A 14,893-nucleotide genomic window follows, 5' to 3' on the forward strand; every position below is an offset into this window, starting at 1 on the left:
ACAGACACACAATGACTTTGTGAGGTAAATTATGCCCTGGGATGCCAACAGACACAAACCAAAAACAGATTTTCCACTGCTCTCTGCAGAAAGACCTTACCATCTGTCACGTTTGGATATTTTCAGCCACACTTTTGTACAGGAATTACCACAGCATCAACAGTATCATTCTTGACTACAAAGGACAACAGTGACAAATCTCAGGGCCCTTTGAATCTGAAGATAGTGTTGTTAACTACTGTGAATGCCAGAGCTTTTTGTTGTCAGCAGAGCTTCTTGAGTTATTTATGCCTACAGCGACATGTATTAGATCACCCCCGCCCCTTTTAGCTGCTTCCCTGAGATCTGTCATAAGGAAAGAGAGAGTGTTGTCAGCAGCAACATGTCCTACACTCTCTAAATGGCCACTGGAATGGGAGCTCCCAACTACAAACTCCCTACCTCTCACTCTCTTAACCTTGATGGACTTTAGCCTATCTTTTTGTGACTCCCTAGGGAAGCTATCAATGGCAGAAAGTACCATCTCATTCTTCATTCTAGAAACCCTGACAGTCTTCCAAGAGAATAAATCACTCCCTGATTTATTCCTGCAAGAACGTTTGGGGAACCTGCACAAGGAGGCTATTGTATGCATACACAAATAAATGACACAACTCAATGGTTTAGTGCTATCTGCCAAGCTAAACTACTGCCGAGCAGCTGTGCACATTTAAAATGATGCTTGGCACAACTGGAGATCCATAAATCATCAGCTGCATACTTTCATCCAATTAAGGAAGTGAAATAAGTACAAAAAAATCTACAAATTGAGATGTGTGTAAAGACATGGATGAAATTGTCATTCTGCTCTGAATGCAGAAATAAATAAGATTAAAAAAATGAGTCCTTGTTTTGTTAATACTGAAGCTAGAATTTCTTGTCAGGAGGCCCAGTATTTTTGGCATTTCAAATCCAGGCATAAAATTGTGTTTCTAGGAGAGTTGTTTCAAGCTTGTAGCTTTGTCTCTGTGAAAGTAACAGGGCAAAATAGAAGTGATGACTCACCCTGAAAAGCAATCATTCCTAAGAACAAGTGGGGGCTAGATCAAAATGTTAAGACTCTCCTGAGAAAATTGCAGCCAAGTTAGAGGTTCAGGGACCATTCCTATACAGTTAGCCTTTTCTTTTGTCTCACCCACAGCAGGTCAGATGAGAACAACAGCCAATGCCTCCATTCAGCTTTTGTGGGTCTAACTCAGACAGGTGTAGCTGCAGAGGACTGGTCTGACTGAAATGAGGAGAAACGACACTGGGACACTATAATAGAGGGTGACTGAGCATATTGGTTTGTTTAGATATGAGGATGTTTCTAGAATGCTGGAGGTTTAATGCTAAAATGAAAAACATACATGACCACATTGGAAATGGGTCAAGCCTGTCATCTGAATTTTTCAAGATTATGTAGGAAACCTGAATTATCCTAAACAAGTGATACATCAACCTTAGCAGTTCTGTTTCCAGAAACCACTATGAAGACCGCCACAGGTGCTTTGACAGAGCTTCTGATGGGTACTCAGTCCAGTGGAGAATTTATGTTTAAAACAATCATAAAATCCCTGACTTAACTCGAAAGGAATTTGTAACTACTTGTTAGTTTAAACCTAACTAACTTTTTAGTTTAAAACTAACTTTAGTTTAAAACTAACTAACTTTAAACTTTACTAACACAACCCTCCAGGTGTGCAACTCTTTGCCAAAGCATTGAGCTAACGTTTCAACAGTGATGGTTAGAAGAACATGGAGAAACAGCCTTCAAATTCCTATCCCATCTGCCCTCCAGGACTCCTCAGAGCACTTGAGTTTGATGTTGAGGTGATGATACCAGATCTCTCATGAGTTTCATGAGGTGAGAACTACATGCAAAGCAGTTGTAGCAGTTTAAACACAAGAAAAAGAGCCTGCACGAGAGGATGAGATTGTAACTCAGTGTGGCATGTGTATTTAACATGCATCAGGCTGTGGGTTCAATCTACACAAACACACACACACACACACACACACACACACACACACACACACACACACACACACACGATCTTGCAACAATTGTCCTAATGTCTCTGCCCCCTCAAACCACTAGTGAGATGCTCTGAGGGGTGGAAGAAAGATCCCAGGGGCCCATCTGAGACATGTTTGCTCCCAGGAAGTTACACGTCATCATCACTCTAACCCTAATGTACAGATGAGGACCCTGGAAACAAGGTAAAGCGCACATTCCACAGCTGACAGTGAGTCAAAGGCTTGCAAACAAAGAGTCCAGAGTTCAACTTTAAGAGAGTTTAAGGTCAGACATAATTCTTTTTACCTAAATAATGTCTAAACCTTCTGAATTAACTTTGTAACCATTTCTGAAGTAATTACCAGGGAGGAGAAGTTGAACTGTAGCAGGACATGACCTCTTTAGTGGTACATTCGATGGTCTCCTGTGTATGTCCCTTGGTTTCATTTTTCCTCTCAGACTATAGTTTTTCAAGGTCAGGGCTAACATTGTAATCATCTGCTTGACTTTCTGACACCAAACTAGCACGGTGTTTTACATACTTTTAATACTCCAAAAGCTTGTTGAGTGAATGGATGATTTGAAGGGATGAATGGATGAAACAAGTCAATCCTGAACCTAAAGCAGTGATTTTTCATACTTCTTTATGAGTGAGAATGTCTCTAGTCCTCAAATCAGAGAGAGAAAAAAAAAGAGAGAGGTCTCCAGGTGTTCCATGCTCACAGTTGGAATCGGGCAGGGGAGGGGTATTACAGGGAGACTCTGGTACCTGGATGTGTTAGTGTGATACATATTTAGTGTATGGCTCTGAGTATCTCACAGCTGAGAACACAGTCAGGTCAGATAAGTGAAGGGTACCTTGCTATAGTGAAAAGGCAAAAGTGTTTGACATTGAACTTCTGCTTTGGTGAAAGTGGAAGTTCTTGTGTAAAGCCATCTTCAACCTGCTGTCCAGTGTCCCACATACTTAGGTAGAGACATCTCATTTCTTCTTCATTTTCATTTACTCTTCAAGATGCAGCTCAGCCACCGTCTCTAGGAAACACCCTTTGGCCATCTTCCCTAGGGATGACACCAGTAGATAGTAAGTTAAAAAGTGTTCCCTCCAAATTCATGTCTATCTAGGACATGTGAAGGTATCCTTATTTTTGAAAGGGTCATTTCAGATGGGATTGAATTAAGGTGTGGCCATAGAAGATTATGGTGGCTACTAAAATTATGACCAGTAACTTTGTAAGGAGAGGGAAATTCAGATCCCTAGACAGAAGAGAAGGTAGGATGTAGACAGAAACGGAAACTGGAGTGGTGTATCTACCAAGGAATGGCAGAATTTCTGTAGTTCCCAGAGTCTGCAAGAAGTAAGGATGTTTCCCTGGAGACCCAGAAGGATCACTACCCTGCTAGCACACTTGTCTGCTAGTTTCCAGGACCCTGAGAGAATAAATTTCTGTTGTTTTAAGCAACTTAGTTGCAGCAACACTAAGAAGTTAAAATACTCCTTCATTTATTTATTTGTTTGTTTACCCACCTGCTTTTTTGTTTGTTTTGAGACAAAGTCTCCTGTACACCAGCCTGGCTTACAACTGGATATGTAGCCAAGGATGACCTTGAACTCCTGATCCCCCTGCTTCCACCTCCTAAGTCATCAAGTTATAGATGTGCGCTATTCAGTGCTGAGGATTGAATTTTGGGTTCAATCCAACTAAGCTATGTCCCCAGAACATCCCTTCCCTTTCACATCCACCTACACCCAAAACTGCTGCATCATACTTGAAGTTGTTTTTTGTTTGTTTTGTTTTTTTGTTCTTATCTCACTTCCCACATTGATTTCTGGAAGACAAAATATGTCTTATTCACTTTCATATCCTTAACATTATCGGCTTTAAAAGCAATTTTTTGGGGTGCCCAACAAAATTCAAATTTGTCACGTGTCTGAGCGAACCTTTTACACAGTTTAGAAGGGAATCTCAAATGTAGGACTGCCTAGATTGGGTTGGCCAGCAGACAGGGATTGGGGGATTGTCCTGATTGACATAGGAGAGCCCAGCCCACTGTGGGCAGCACCATTCCCTGATTGAGTAGTCCTGGAATGTACAAGACAACCAAGTGTGAACCAACATAAATCATTTCTCTGTGATTTCTGCTTCAAATCTCTGATTGAGTTACTGTGCTGACTTTCCTCAGTGATAGGGTATGTCTGGAACTATAAGCCAAACAAATCCTTTCCGCCCTAAATTCTTTTCTTTCTTTCCTTTTTTCCCTAGTTTTTTTTTTTTTTTTTTTTTTTTTTTTTTTTTTTTTTTTTTTTAAACAGGGCTTCTATATGTTGTCCTGTCTGTCCTGTAACTCACTATATAAACCAGGCTGGCTTCAATTCACAAAGATCTATCTGCCTGTGGCTTCAAATTCATAAAGATCTATCTGCTTGTGTCTTCCAAAGGCCGGGAATAAAGGCATTCATACCACGCACCTACCTAAATTGCTTTTGGTCAGGATGTTTTCATTACAGCAATAATGTAACTAGAACACCATTTTGACAAAATCCCAAACTCCCAATAACCCACATTAAAGTCATATCCATTCCCCCAGCAACAGCTCCACCTTACACTGTCACTTATTCCAGAGTATGAAGAAAAAGCTAGTAAAAAATGGGAATGCAAATTTCCTAGCCTTTACTAGATTATAAATCTTCCAACCTACATATATTATGTCAAAGGAAAAAGTGAGGAATAGAATTCTTTAGGGTAAGTGTGTTGAAAACTGATAGCCTAAACCACAGCATGTTAGAAACAAATAAACAACAAACCAACCCAAGTGTAGGTCTACCATTTACTAGGAGGTAAAAATAGAAACTGAACACGTGGTTTCAGTGATCCTGAGTTTATTTGCATTAATCTGGCAGAAGAGGAAACAAAGGGCATGGAGAACCACTCATGGGGGTTATCCCAGGGACAGAACAAGGTAAGAAGGGTCAATGTGTGTTGGGAGCTGCAGAGTACTGTGCCTAAAAGATGGCACCGGTTTCCGCCTTCCACCAGCCTGACGGCGAGTGCTCTCTGTGGTAAACAACTCCTAATTTGGTAAAGGCCACGTATCCTCTTAATTTTGCTTGGAGACAACCAATCCTGGCGCGCCACGTGGGGTTAGGTGATTGGTAGTTGTAGTATATATCAGGCCCTCTCTTCCGCTACCCGGGGCCACTCCCTGTAAATCAAGTTTCCTGAGTAAAACTGTGAGAAGATTTCTTGGTGTTGCGTCGTTCTTGCTGATCAAGGGTGGGCACAACAAGTGGTGGCCCGTACGGGGAACTCAGAACTTCTCACAGTCGGGGCGGTGCCGGTAAGTTCCCAAGGTAAGTGGAACAAGTAGGTCCATGGTGAATGCGGCAATAAGGTCTCCGGTAAGGAGCAATAAGGACCTCGGTAAAAAGGCAATAAGGTCTCCAGATAGGAGCAAGACTGTTTGCAGCCAAATCGAACCGAAAGTAAAAGGCCTCGCTCCTGCTTTAACTTGCAGAGTGAGAGTAAAGTGAATGGACCCCGCTATTATAGTGGTGATTCGGCTGCTCTTTAACATTGCAATGTGGGCTTTCGTTTTTTTTGGTGGTATTATCCAACTTGTACGCCTCCGGAGCGCACAAACTGAAACAAAAGCACAATGGGATCGTCACAGTCACATCCAACTTTTCTGGCTCTTCAAGAGCTGCTTCATTCTAAAAAATTAAAGTTAACTAAAGCCACGTTGCAGAGGTTCCTAAATGAATGCGACGCCATTGCACCCTGGTTTGCGGTTTCGGGCAATCTCTCGGTGGCTAGTTGGGATAAGTTAGGGAAAGATTTGGATTTTGCCTGGGAACAAGGAACATTGAAGTCGTGTGTTCGGCTGATATGGCGACTAGTACGCAGCTGTCTAGAAGATCAAGAGGGAAATAAGAAAGCTATAGCGAATGGACAAGCTGCCCTTGAAATGCTTCAAGAAGAAAGATCAGAACAGTCAGACAGTGAGGCTGGAAAGGAAAAATGGAAAGGGAATAAGAAGTGAGTCTATCCTTCTCTGGGAGAGTTGAGGAAGGAGTTAAAAGAACCAGGAGAGGATTCAGAATCAGAGGAGGATATATATGAGGATGAGGACCTCACGGAGGGTGAGGAGGGGGAGATTATTGAGCTCATGGAAAAACATTCCTTAAAAGTACCAGGAAAACAGTGCCCTAAAATGGTGACTGTAAAGCAAGGGCACCGCCCTACTGCTCCTCCCCCCCTACTGTTCACAAGAGGATGTAAGAGCTCCTGGTTGTTCCACCTTCTGTCCAGAAGTGTGGCATACTGTTCGCACTGAGTTCCGGATTGCTTGACCACTGGCTTATCCAGTTTTTATGGATGGTAACCAACAGAGATATCATGAGCCGATTGACTTTAAAATAGTCAAAGCTCTGGCAGAGTCGGTACGCACCTATGGAGTGACGGCAGCTTTTACAGTTGCTCAGGTAGAAGCACTCAATCACTTCTGTATGACACCTGGCGACTGGATGAATTTGGTAAGAGCTTGTTTATCGCCAGGACAATATTTAGATTGGAGAGCTTTCCAAATTGAATTTGCCAATGATCAAGGTGCGGCTAACCACGAGGCTGGTAATCCAGCCTGGTATGTGGACATGCTTCTTGGTCAGGGACGTTTTGCACAGCAACAAACAGGATACCCCCCTCAAGTGTATGATCAGATTAACCATATAGCCATTAGGGCTTGGAGGTCTCTGCCAAACAGAGGTGAGGTCAGTGGAAATCTTACCAAGATATTACAAGGTCCTATGGAACCCTTTTCAGACTTTGTGGCAAGAATGGTAGAAGCTGCAGGACGAGTGTTTGGGGATCCAGATGCTGCTATGCCATTGATCAAACAGCTGGTTTATGAACAATGTACAAAGGAGTGTAGGGCTGCAATAACTCCATACAAAGGTAAAGGCCTTGAAGTCTGGATGAAGGTCTGTAGGGAGTTAGGGGGCCCACTGACCAATGCTGGCCTAGCAGCTGCTGTGATGCAATTAACTAAGGTGGAAGTTCAGGAGCTTGCTTTAAATGTGGCAAGCAAGGACATTTGAAAAGGCAATGCTCAGAAAGAGGAAATATTACAGTCAATAATTCTACCCCATGCCCTAAGCCACCTGGCTTATGCCCTAGATGTAGAAAAGGAAACCATTGGGCTAAGGATTATAGATCATTAAAAGACATCAATGGACAGCCTCTTGTTCAGGGGTATGGAGGAGCTCGGACGACGGGGCCCACAACCCCAGGGCCCACAAATATATGGGGCCATGGAGGATCAGAACCAGGAGCAGAGTCCCGAAACCTGGCCCTCTCTTCGACATCCGAGAGACCGAGGAGAGCCACTACAGGCTCCGCAGGGCTGGACTTATGCTCCACTACCAGACTCATATTAACTCCCAGATTGCGGGTCCAGCTCATTGACATGGATTTTAAGGGACCCCTTGAGCCTGGCACAGTAGGCCTGCTTATAGGAAGATCATCTGCAGCCTTGAAAGGTCTACTAGTACATCCTGGAGTAGTAGATCCTGATTATATGGGTGTAGTAAAGATCATGGTAGAATCTCCTAGAGGGATTACAGCCATTTCTCTTGGAGACAGGATAGCACAGCTACTGCTTTTGCCAAGTTTACATGATAAGTTTCCAGCTCAAACCAGAGAGAGAGGAGAGGGAGGCTTTGGTTCCACTGGCTCAAACTTAACCTTCCTAGCTTTAGGTCTCGATCAACGTCCGACCCTTGAGTTAATAGTGGATGGTAAGCAAATAGTGGATGGGCTTACTAGATTCTGGAGCTGATGAAAGCATCATAGCCACCAAAGATTGGCCCTCTGGCTGGCCTATACAGGTCTCTTCTCAAACTTTACAAGGTTTGGGCTATGCTAAGGCCCCTGATATGAGTGCTAGACAATTGCCTTGGAAAGATCAGGAAGGGCATTCAGGGACCATGCAGCCTTATGTGTTAGACTTACCAATTTCACTATGGGGAAGATATTTGTTAAAGGATATGGGTTTAAAACTCACAAATGAATACTCGGAAACATCTCAAGATATCATGAGACACATGGGATACGGCCCAGGTCGGGGGCTCAGAAAACATCTGCAGGGTCGAACTGCAGGGTCCTATTATTCCACAACCGAGACCAAAGAATCTAGGTCTGGGTTTTTCCTAGGGGCCACTGGGGAAGGTATTCCTATTACCTGGAAAACAGTGGAGCCAGTGTGGGTTCCTCAGTGGCCACTTTCTTCTGAAAAACTGGGGGCTGCTAGGACTCTAGTACAGGAACAGCTCGATCTGGGGCATATAAAATCCTCTGTGTCCCCATGGAATACTCCTATTTTTGTCATTAAGAAAAAATCTGGTAAATGGAGATTGCTTCATGATCTTAGAGCTATTAATCAGCAGATGCAAGTTATGGGCCCTGTACAATGTGGTCTTCCACTTTTAACCTCTTTACCTGCATCCTGGCCTATCATCTCTATAGATATTAAAGACTGTTTCTTTTCCATACCTTTGTGTGCCAAGGATTCAGGGCACTTTGCGTTTACACTGCCCTCTTGTAATCATGAACAGCCTGAGCTAAGGTATGAATGGATAGTGTTGCCACAGGGGATGGCCAATAGTCCTACTATGTGTCAGTTGTTTGTTGCAGAAGCTATTGCTCCTTTGAGAGTGGACTTTCCAAAGATTAGATGTGTTCATTACATGGATGATATTTTATTGGCTGCCAAAAATGATAAAACACTCGATACGGCATATATAAAATTGGTAAAATTGCTTGAGATGCGTAATTTAGTCATAGACTCAGAAAAGGTACAAAAGGACACTGTTATTAACTATCTAGGGGCTAAGATTCTCCCTCATACAGTTATACCACAGAAGATAGAGATTAGAAAAGACAATTTAAAAACTCTTAATGATTTTCAGAAGTTGTTGGGAGATATAAATTGGATAAGGTGTTATTTAAAATTACCTAATTATGAGTTGAAACCATTGTATAATATTCTCAATGGTGATTCAGCGTTAGATTCACCTAGGCAGTTAACTGCTGAAGCCAGAGAAGCTTTAAAGAAAGTGGAGACAGAATTACAAAATGCCAGCCTTAAACGCCTAATAGAAAACATGGATATTCTTTTGTGTGTCCTGCCAACATTCTCCCAGCCTACAGCTTTGCTGTGGCAAGATGGTCCGTTACTATGGATTTATTCTAAATCCTCCCCAGGAAAAACTATTGAATACTATCCTGCAGCGGTTGCTGACTTGGCTCAAAATGGGATACAGCAATGCCTTCAATATTTTGGGAGACTACCAAATAAGATCATAATCCCATATACTGCTCAACAAGTTAAGATCCTTTGTGGAACTGTGGATGATTGGGCCATTCTGCGCTGCCGGTTTTCAGGAGAAATAGATAATCATTATCCAAAACACCCTCTAATGTCATTTTTTAAAGAACATCCGGTCATTTTTCCTAAAATGACTGCAGCTGCTCCTATTGCTGGAGCCCCAAACATTTTCGCTGATGGATCCAAGACAGGCTGTGGAGCCTATATGATAGAGCATCAGGATCCAGTGCAATTTCAATATCAGCCTGGCTCCCCCCAGATTATTGAATGTAAAATTGTCCTTGAAGTGTTTAGAAATTGCCCGTTCCCCTTTAATCTAATTTCTGATTCGGCATATGTTGTGAATGCAGTCAGGGCCCTGGAGGTTGCAGGACCTATCAAACCTAATAGTACAGTTTCCATACTCTTACAGGAGTTGCAAAAGTTGATCTGGCATCGTGATCAGAAATTTTTTATACAACATATTAGGGCTCATACCAACTTGCCTGGACCTCTATCAAAAGGCAATGAGATTGTAGATCACTGTACTAGAGGGGAATATGTATTTTTTTTTTGCTTCCCCTGTGGAGTGGGCACAGCAATTTCACAAACAATTCCATGTATCTGCAAAAATTTTGCAACAAAGGTTTCAGCTATCCCGAGCGGAGGCTAGACAGATAGTATTGAATTGTCAACAGTGTATAACCTTTTTGCACCCCCCTAGCGTGGGGGTCAATCCCAGAGGGCTATTGCCCCTGAAAATTTGGCAAATGGACGTAACTCATTTTTCAGGATTTGGAACTCTCAAATATATCCATGTGTCTGTGGATACCTTTTCAGGCATCATCCATGCCACCCCTATGAGTGGGGAAAAGACTCCCAATGTCATTGGACATTGCCTTGAGGCGTGGGCTGCCTGGGGAAAACCTCAGCAATTAAAAACTGACAATGGCCCTGCTTATACAGCTCACTCTTTTACCTCCTTCTGTAAGCAAATGGAGGTCCAATTAAACCATGGCCTACCTTATAATACCCAAGGACAAGGAATAGTTGAAAGAGGTCATTGCACATTGAAAGAATGTTTATTAAAATAAATAGGGGGAATAGGCCATGGTAGAACACCAAAGGAACAACTATCCTTGGCTCTTTACTCTGAATTTTTTGAATTTGGATTCTCAAGGCCTTTCTGCTGCCGATAGGCACCAGACTCAGGCACCTGCTCAGAAGGGCTCCATAAGATGGAAAGATATCCTTACGGGTCTATGGCATGGACTGGACCCAGTGTTAGCATGGGCGAGAGGTTCTGTTTGTGTTTTTCCCCAGGATCAGCAAGACCCGGTGTGGATTCCAGAGAGACTAACGAGGCGGTGCAACAAACAAATGAAGCCTCTGATATTGATCCTGCTCCTGACCTTGACAACTCCGTGGCTAATTCAGGCCAGGGAACAAATCCTGTGGGCCATAGCAAAAGTGTGGCCAATTCCCTTGCCTGTTCATAGTGCATCTAAAGTTTTGCCTGTTTTCTTTTCTACTAGTTGTGATTTGGGCTTGCCTTGTGTAAATTTAGACCCTGATAGTGCCCTGTATTCGGCTACTAACATGTCGCTTCAGGGAGCATTATGCTTCTCCCTCATTAATAGTTCTAACCCATGCATTTGGATGAAAAATGGTTCTGTTGGCAATTGGCTTGACCCCCTTACTCATAACCAGATATTGAGCGCTATGCTCACCGAAGCCCTGACCCAGGTTAGTACAGGCGCTAGCTCTGGCTCTGGCACTGGTACAAATGGAACCACGGATGTAAATATTACTACACTTCTAATGCTCATGGAAGGGCTTCGACCTTCTAATTCACGTTATGATCAATTCAATTCCACTGCTCGTCAGGTGTTGCCGTATTGTGGGCCCAATCCGGGGTATCCTCCTCATTGGACGCCTTGCCAGAGCCCTGACCACAAACTTAAACAGATAGCTCCTGGTTTTGAATTTACTCCCCCTCTTGACTGGTATCAGTATAACCTAACTCAGGGAGGTTCCCAAAGAACAGGCAGTAAAAATACCTGGCCATGGTTTCAATGGGTACTATCCAACGAGCGTGGAACATTTACTTCCCTTGAACCTTTTGCGGTTCTCCAGAATCTCATCATAAGACTTCTTAATGTTTCTGGTACTATGGATAAGAAGGGACCTTCTCTTAAGAATCTATCAGTACATAAAACTTTGGATAATTTCACTGTTCCAGCTAGCCCAGTATGTTTAAAAGCTCCCTTTTTCTTTCTGCTCTCTAATGCTACTAATGCTACCAAAGAAGTGATCTCGTGTAATTCGACTAACGTCTCCTGTATTGCTAGTCAGTGTTGGAATGGTTCTGCTAATACGGCAGTAGTGATGAGGGTTCCTACGTATGTTCCTATTCCGGTTAAAGTGGATACAGGAAAATTTCCCATTACGGAAATCATCAGAACCAAACAGGATTTTGGCATAATTGCAGCATTGGTTACTGCCATAACCCTTTCTGCAGCAGCGGCTACAACTGCTGCTGTTGCCATGGCTGCACAGGTCCAAACAGCTGAGACAGTCAATGACATTGTTGAAAAAACGGCCACAACATTAACTACCTTAAGATCTATTGATGGCTACTTAAAAGCTGGCATTCTAACTGTGAACCAAAGAGTGGACCTGTTGCAGGAGCAAGTGGATGATTTAGTAACCCTAACTTCCATAGGATGCATTCATTCCTTTTCTTCTTTATGTATCACCTCCAGGATAGCCAACAATTTCATGGAGAACAGCAACCTGAGTTGGCAGCTGAGTGCCTACCTTCAGGGAAATTGGAGTCAACAGTTCGAGAACCTGACAGATACCTTAACACAACAGATCGTTGCCGTGAATGCTACACGCCTGTACCTGCCCACTGTTAATACCCTCTTAACTACTCTTAAGCAAGCCTTCAGTTATATTAAGGAATGGGCTGGGGTGGGTGTTATGCTTTCCATGATGTTGTTAGCCATTTTTGTTTGCCTGTGGTGTCTATGCAGGATCAGGAAGTCGCAAAAATCCCAAACTGCCATGTTGGTACAGGCCTTTGCTGCTATGGAAGCAGGATAATCCCCTCAAGCATGGTTATCCATGCTGACAGACAAATAGGTGTCTGTCTCACCCTTGCTGAGTGAGTGATACATATCTGAATCAGTCATGCTCAATGACAGGCACCTACCCTATTGCTGAGCGAATAAACATACATGTGTTCCCTTCGACCTAAGACATGAGCCTGTGAGGGTGACACAGCGACTCTTTGTCGGGTAAGATAGGGACACTGGGGTTGAACCTAAGACAGAGATGACTGAAATCTGACAACAGATAGATACTGCTACTCCTATAATATTAAAACAAAAAGGGGGAACTGTTGGGAGCTGCAGAGTACCGCGCCTAAAAGATGGCGCCGGTTTCCGCCTTCCGCCAGCCCAACGGCGAGTGCTCTCTGTGGTAAACAACTCCTAATTTGGTAAAGGCCACGTATCCTCTTAATTCTGCTTGGAGACAACCTATCCTGGCGCGCCACGTGGGATTAGGTGATTGGTAGTTGTAGGATATATCAGGTCCCGTCTTCCGCTACCCAGGGCCACTCCCTGTAATCAAGTTTTCTGAGTAAAACTGTGAGAAGAAGATTCCTCTGTGTTGTGTCGTTCTTGCTGGTCAAGGGTAGGCGGGACAAACATCTACAATTGACTGGGGGTCAGCCTCACAGCTGCTTCTAACTGTGACAGTGTCTAGGAAACCACTTGGGAGCCAAGGAAGAGGAAGACTTTCAATAAACAACCAACAACCACTGCCTACATAAAAATTAGTTTACAACCCATTAAAATATCTCCAACATTTTATAGACTTAAGCACATTAAAGTATCTTTAGTAAGAGTTAGGTAAGTGGAAGTAGAAGCAGACACCCACAGCTAAACCTTGAGCTGAACTGAAATTCAGTTGCAGAGAAGGAGGAGTGATGAGCAAAGGAGTCCATACCAGGCTGGTGAAACCCACAGAAACAGCTGACCTGAACAAGAGATAGTTCTTGGTTCCCAGACTGATAGCTGGGAAACCAGCATGGGACTGATCCAGACCCCCTAAAAGTGGGTGTCAGTGAGGAGACCTTGGAAATCTATGGGACCTCTTGTTGTGGATCAGTACTTATCCCTAGCATAGGAATGGACTTTTGGAGCCCATCCCACATAGGGGGATAGTCCCTGAGCCTAGACACAAGGAGATTGGCCTAGGCCCTATCCCAAAGAATAAGACAGACTTTGAAGACCCCCATGGAAGGCCTCACCCTCCCTGGGGAGCAGAAAGGGTATGGGATAGGTAGGGTGTTAGCTGGTGGGAGGTCAGGGGAGAAGGGGGTACAGCCTGGTATGGACCCATTTGCTCATCAGTCCTCCTTCTCTGCAACTGGATTTCAGTTCAAGGTTTAGCTGTGGGTGTCTGCTTCTACTTCCACTTACCTAACTCTTACTAAAGGAGGACCTGGGATTGACATGTAAAATAATTTTCTTTCTAATTAAAATAAAATAAAAAAGAGGTAAGACATTGAAATCCAACAGCAACCATTGAAGCTAAAATTGAAACTGCACTTAAAACTGAGAAGGAGGAGGAGGAGGACGAGGAGGAGGAGAAGGTTTGATACACTTGTTATCTAGTACTCGAGGGGCTGAGACAGGATGTTCATGAATTCAGAGACTGTCTGGGCTACATAACAAGATCTCTCTCTCTCTCTCTCTCTCTCTCTCTCTCTCTCTCTCTCAAAAAAGGAAAAATATTGGAAAAGCGAACTCTGACAGAAACAGCTTCTGAAAACATTTAGAATGCTACTAGCAGAAGGTGTTATTCTAATGTTTCCTTTGACTATTTTGTTAAGAAGCCTATGAATAATATATTAGACACCAATTGACCAACGTATTCCTCCAGTCCATTATTTTAAACATTCTCCTCTTTAATCACATTTTAGAGTTTTAAGTAATAGAAATATAACAACAACTATTATTTCTTCTTTGTGTGTACATATGAATGTGCAAACATTTGCAGGTGCACACAGCCTAGCACACATTGATGCCAGAGGATGACATCAGATGTCCTGCTCCATCAATTTCCACCTTATCTCCTTGAGACAGGCTCCCTCACTGAGCCCAGAGCTTTCTATTTTTCTGCTAGGGTAGCTAGCCAGTCAACAAACCCTAGTGAATCCCCTGCCCCAAGCACTGGGATTGCAGGCATGCACAGCCACACCTAGACTCATGTGAGTGCCAGAGATCTGAACACAAGTTTTCCAGACTGAACGAAAAAGCACTTATCTACTGTGCCATCTCCCCAGCCAAAATAACAGTTATTTTCCTGGAAGATTTAGTTCTAGAATTCAGATTATCTTACAAAAGAACAAAAGGATCCCTTTCTTATCCCTTTGTTACCTTTCTTCCCTTGAGAACTAGGTCTACACAGCCACAATCT

This window comes from Cricetulus griseus (genome assembly GCF_003668045.3).
Source record: "Cricetulus griseus strain 17A/GY chromosome 1 unlocalized genomic scaffold, alternate assembly CriGri-PICRH-1.0 chr1_0, whole genome shotgun sequence".
In the NCBI taxonomy this organism is placed as follows: Eukaryota; Metazoa; Chordata; class Mammalia; order Rodentia; family Cricetidae; genus Cricetulus; species Cricetulus griseus.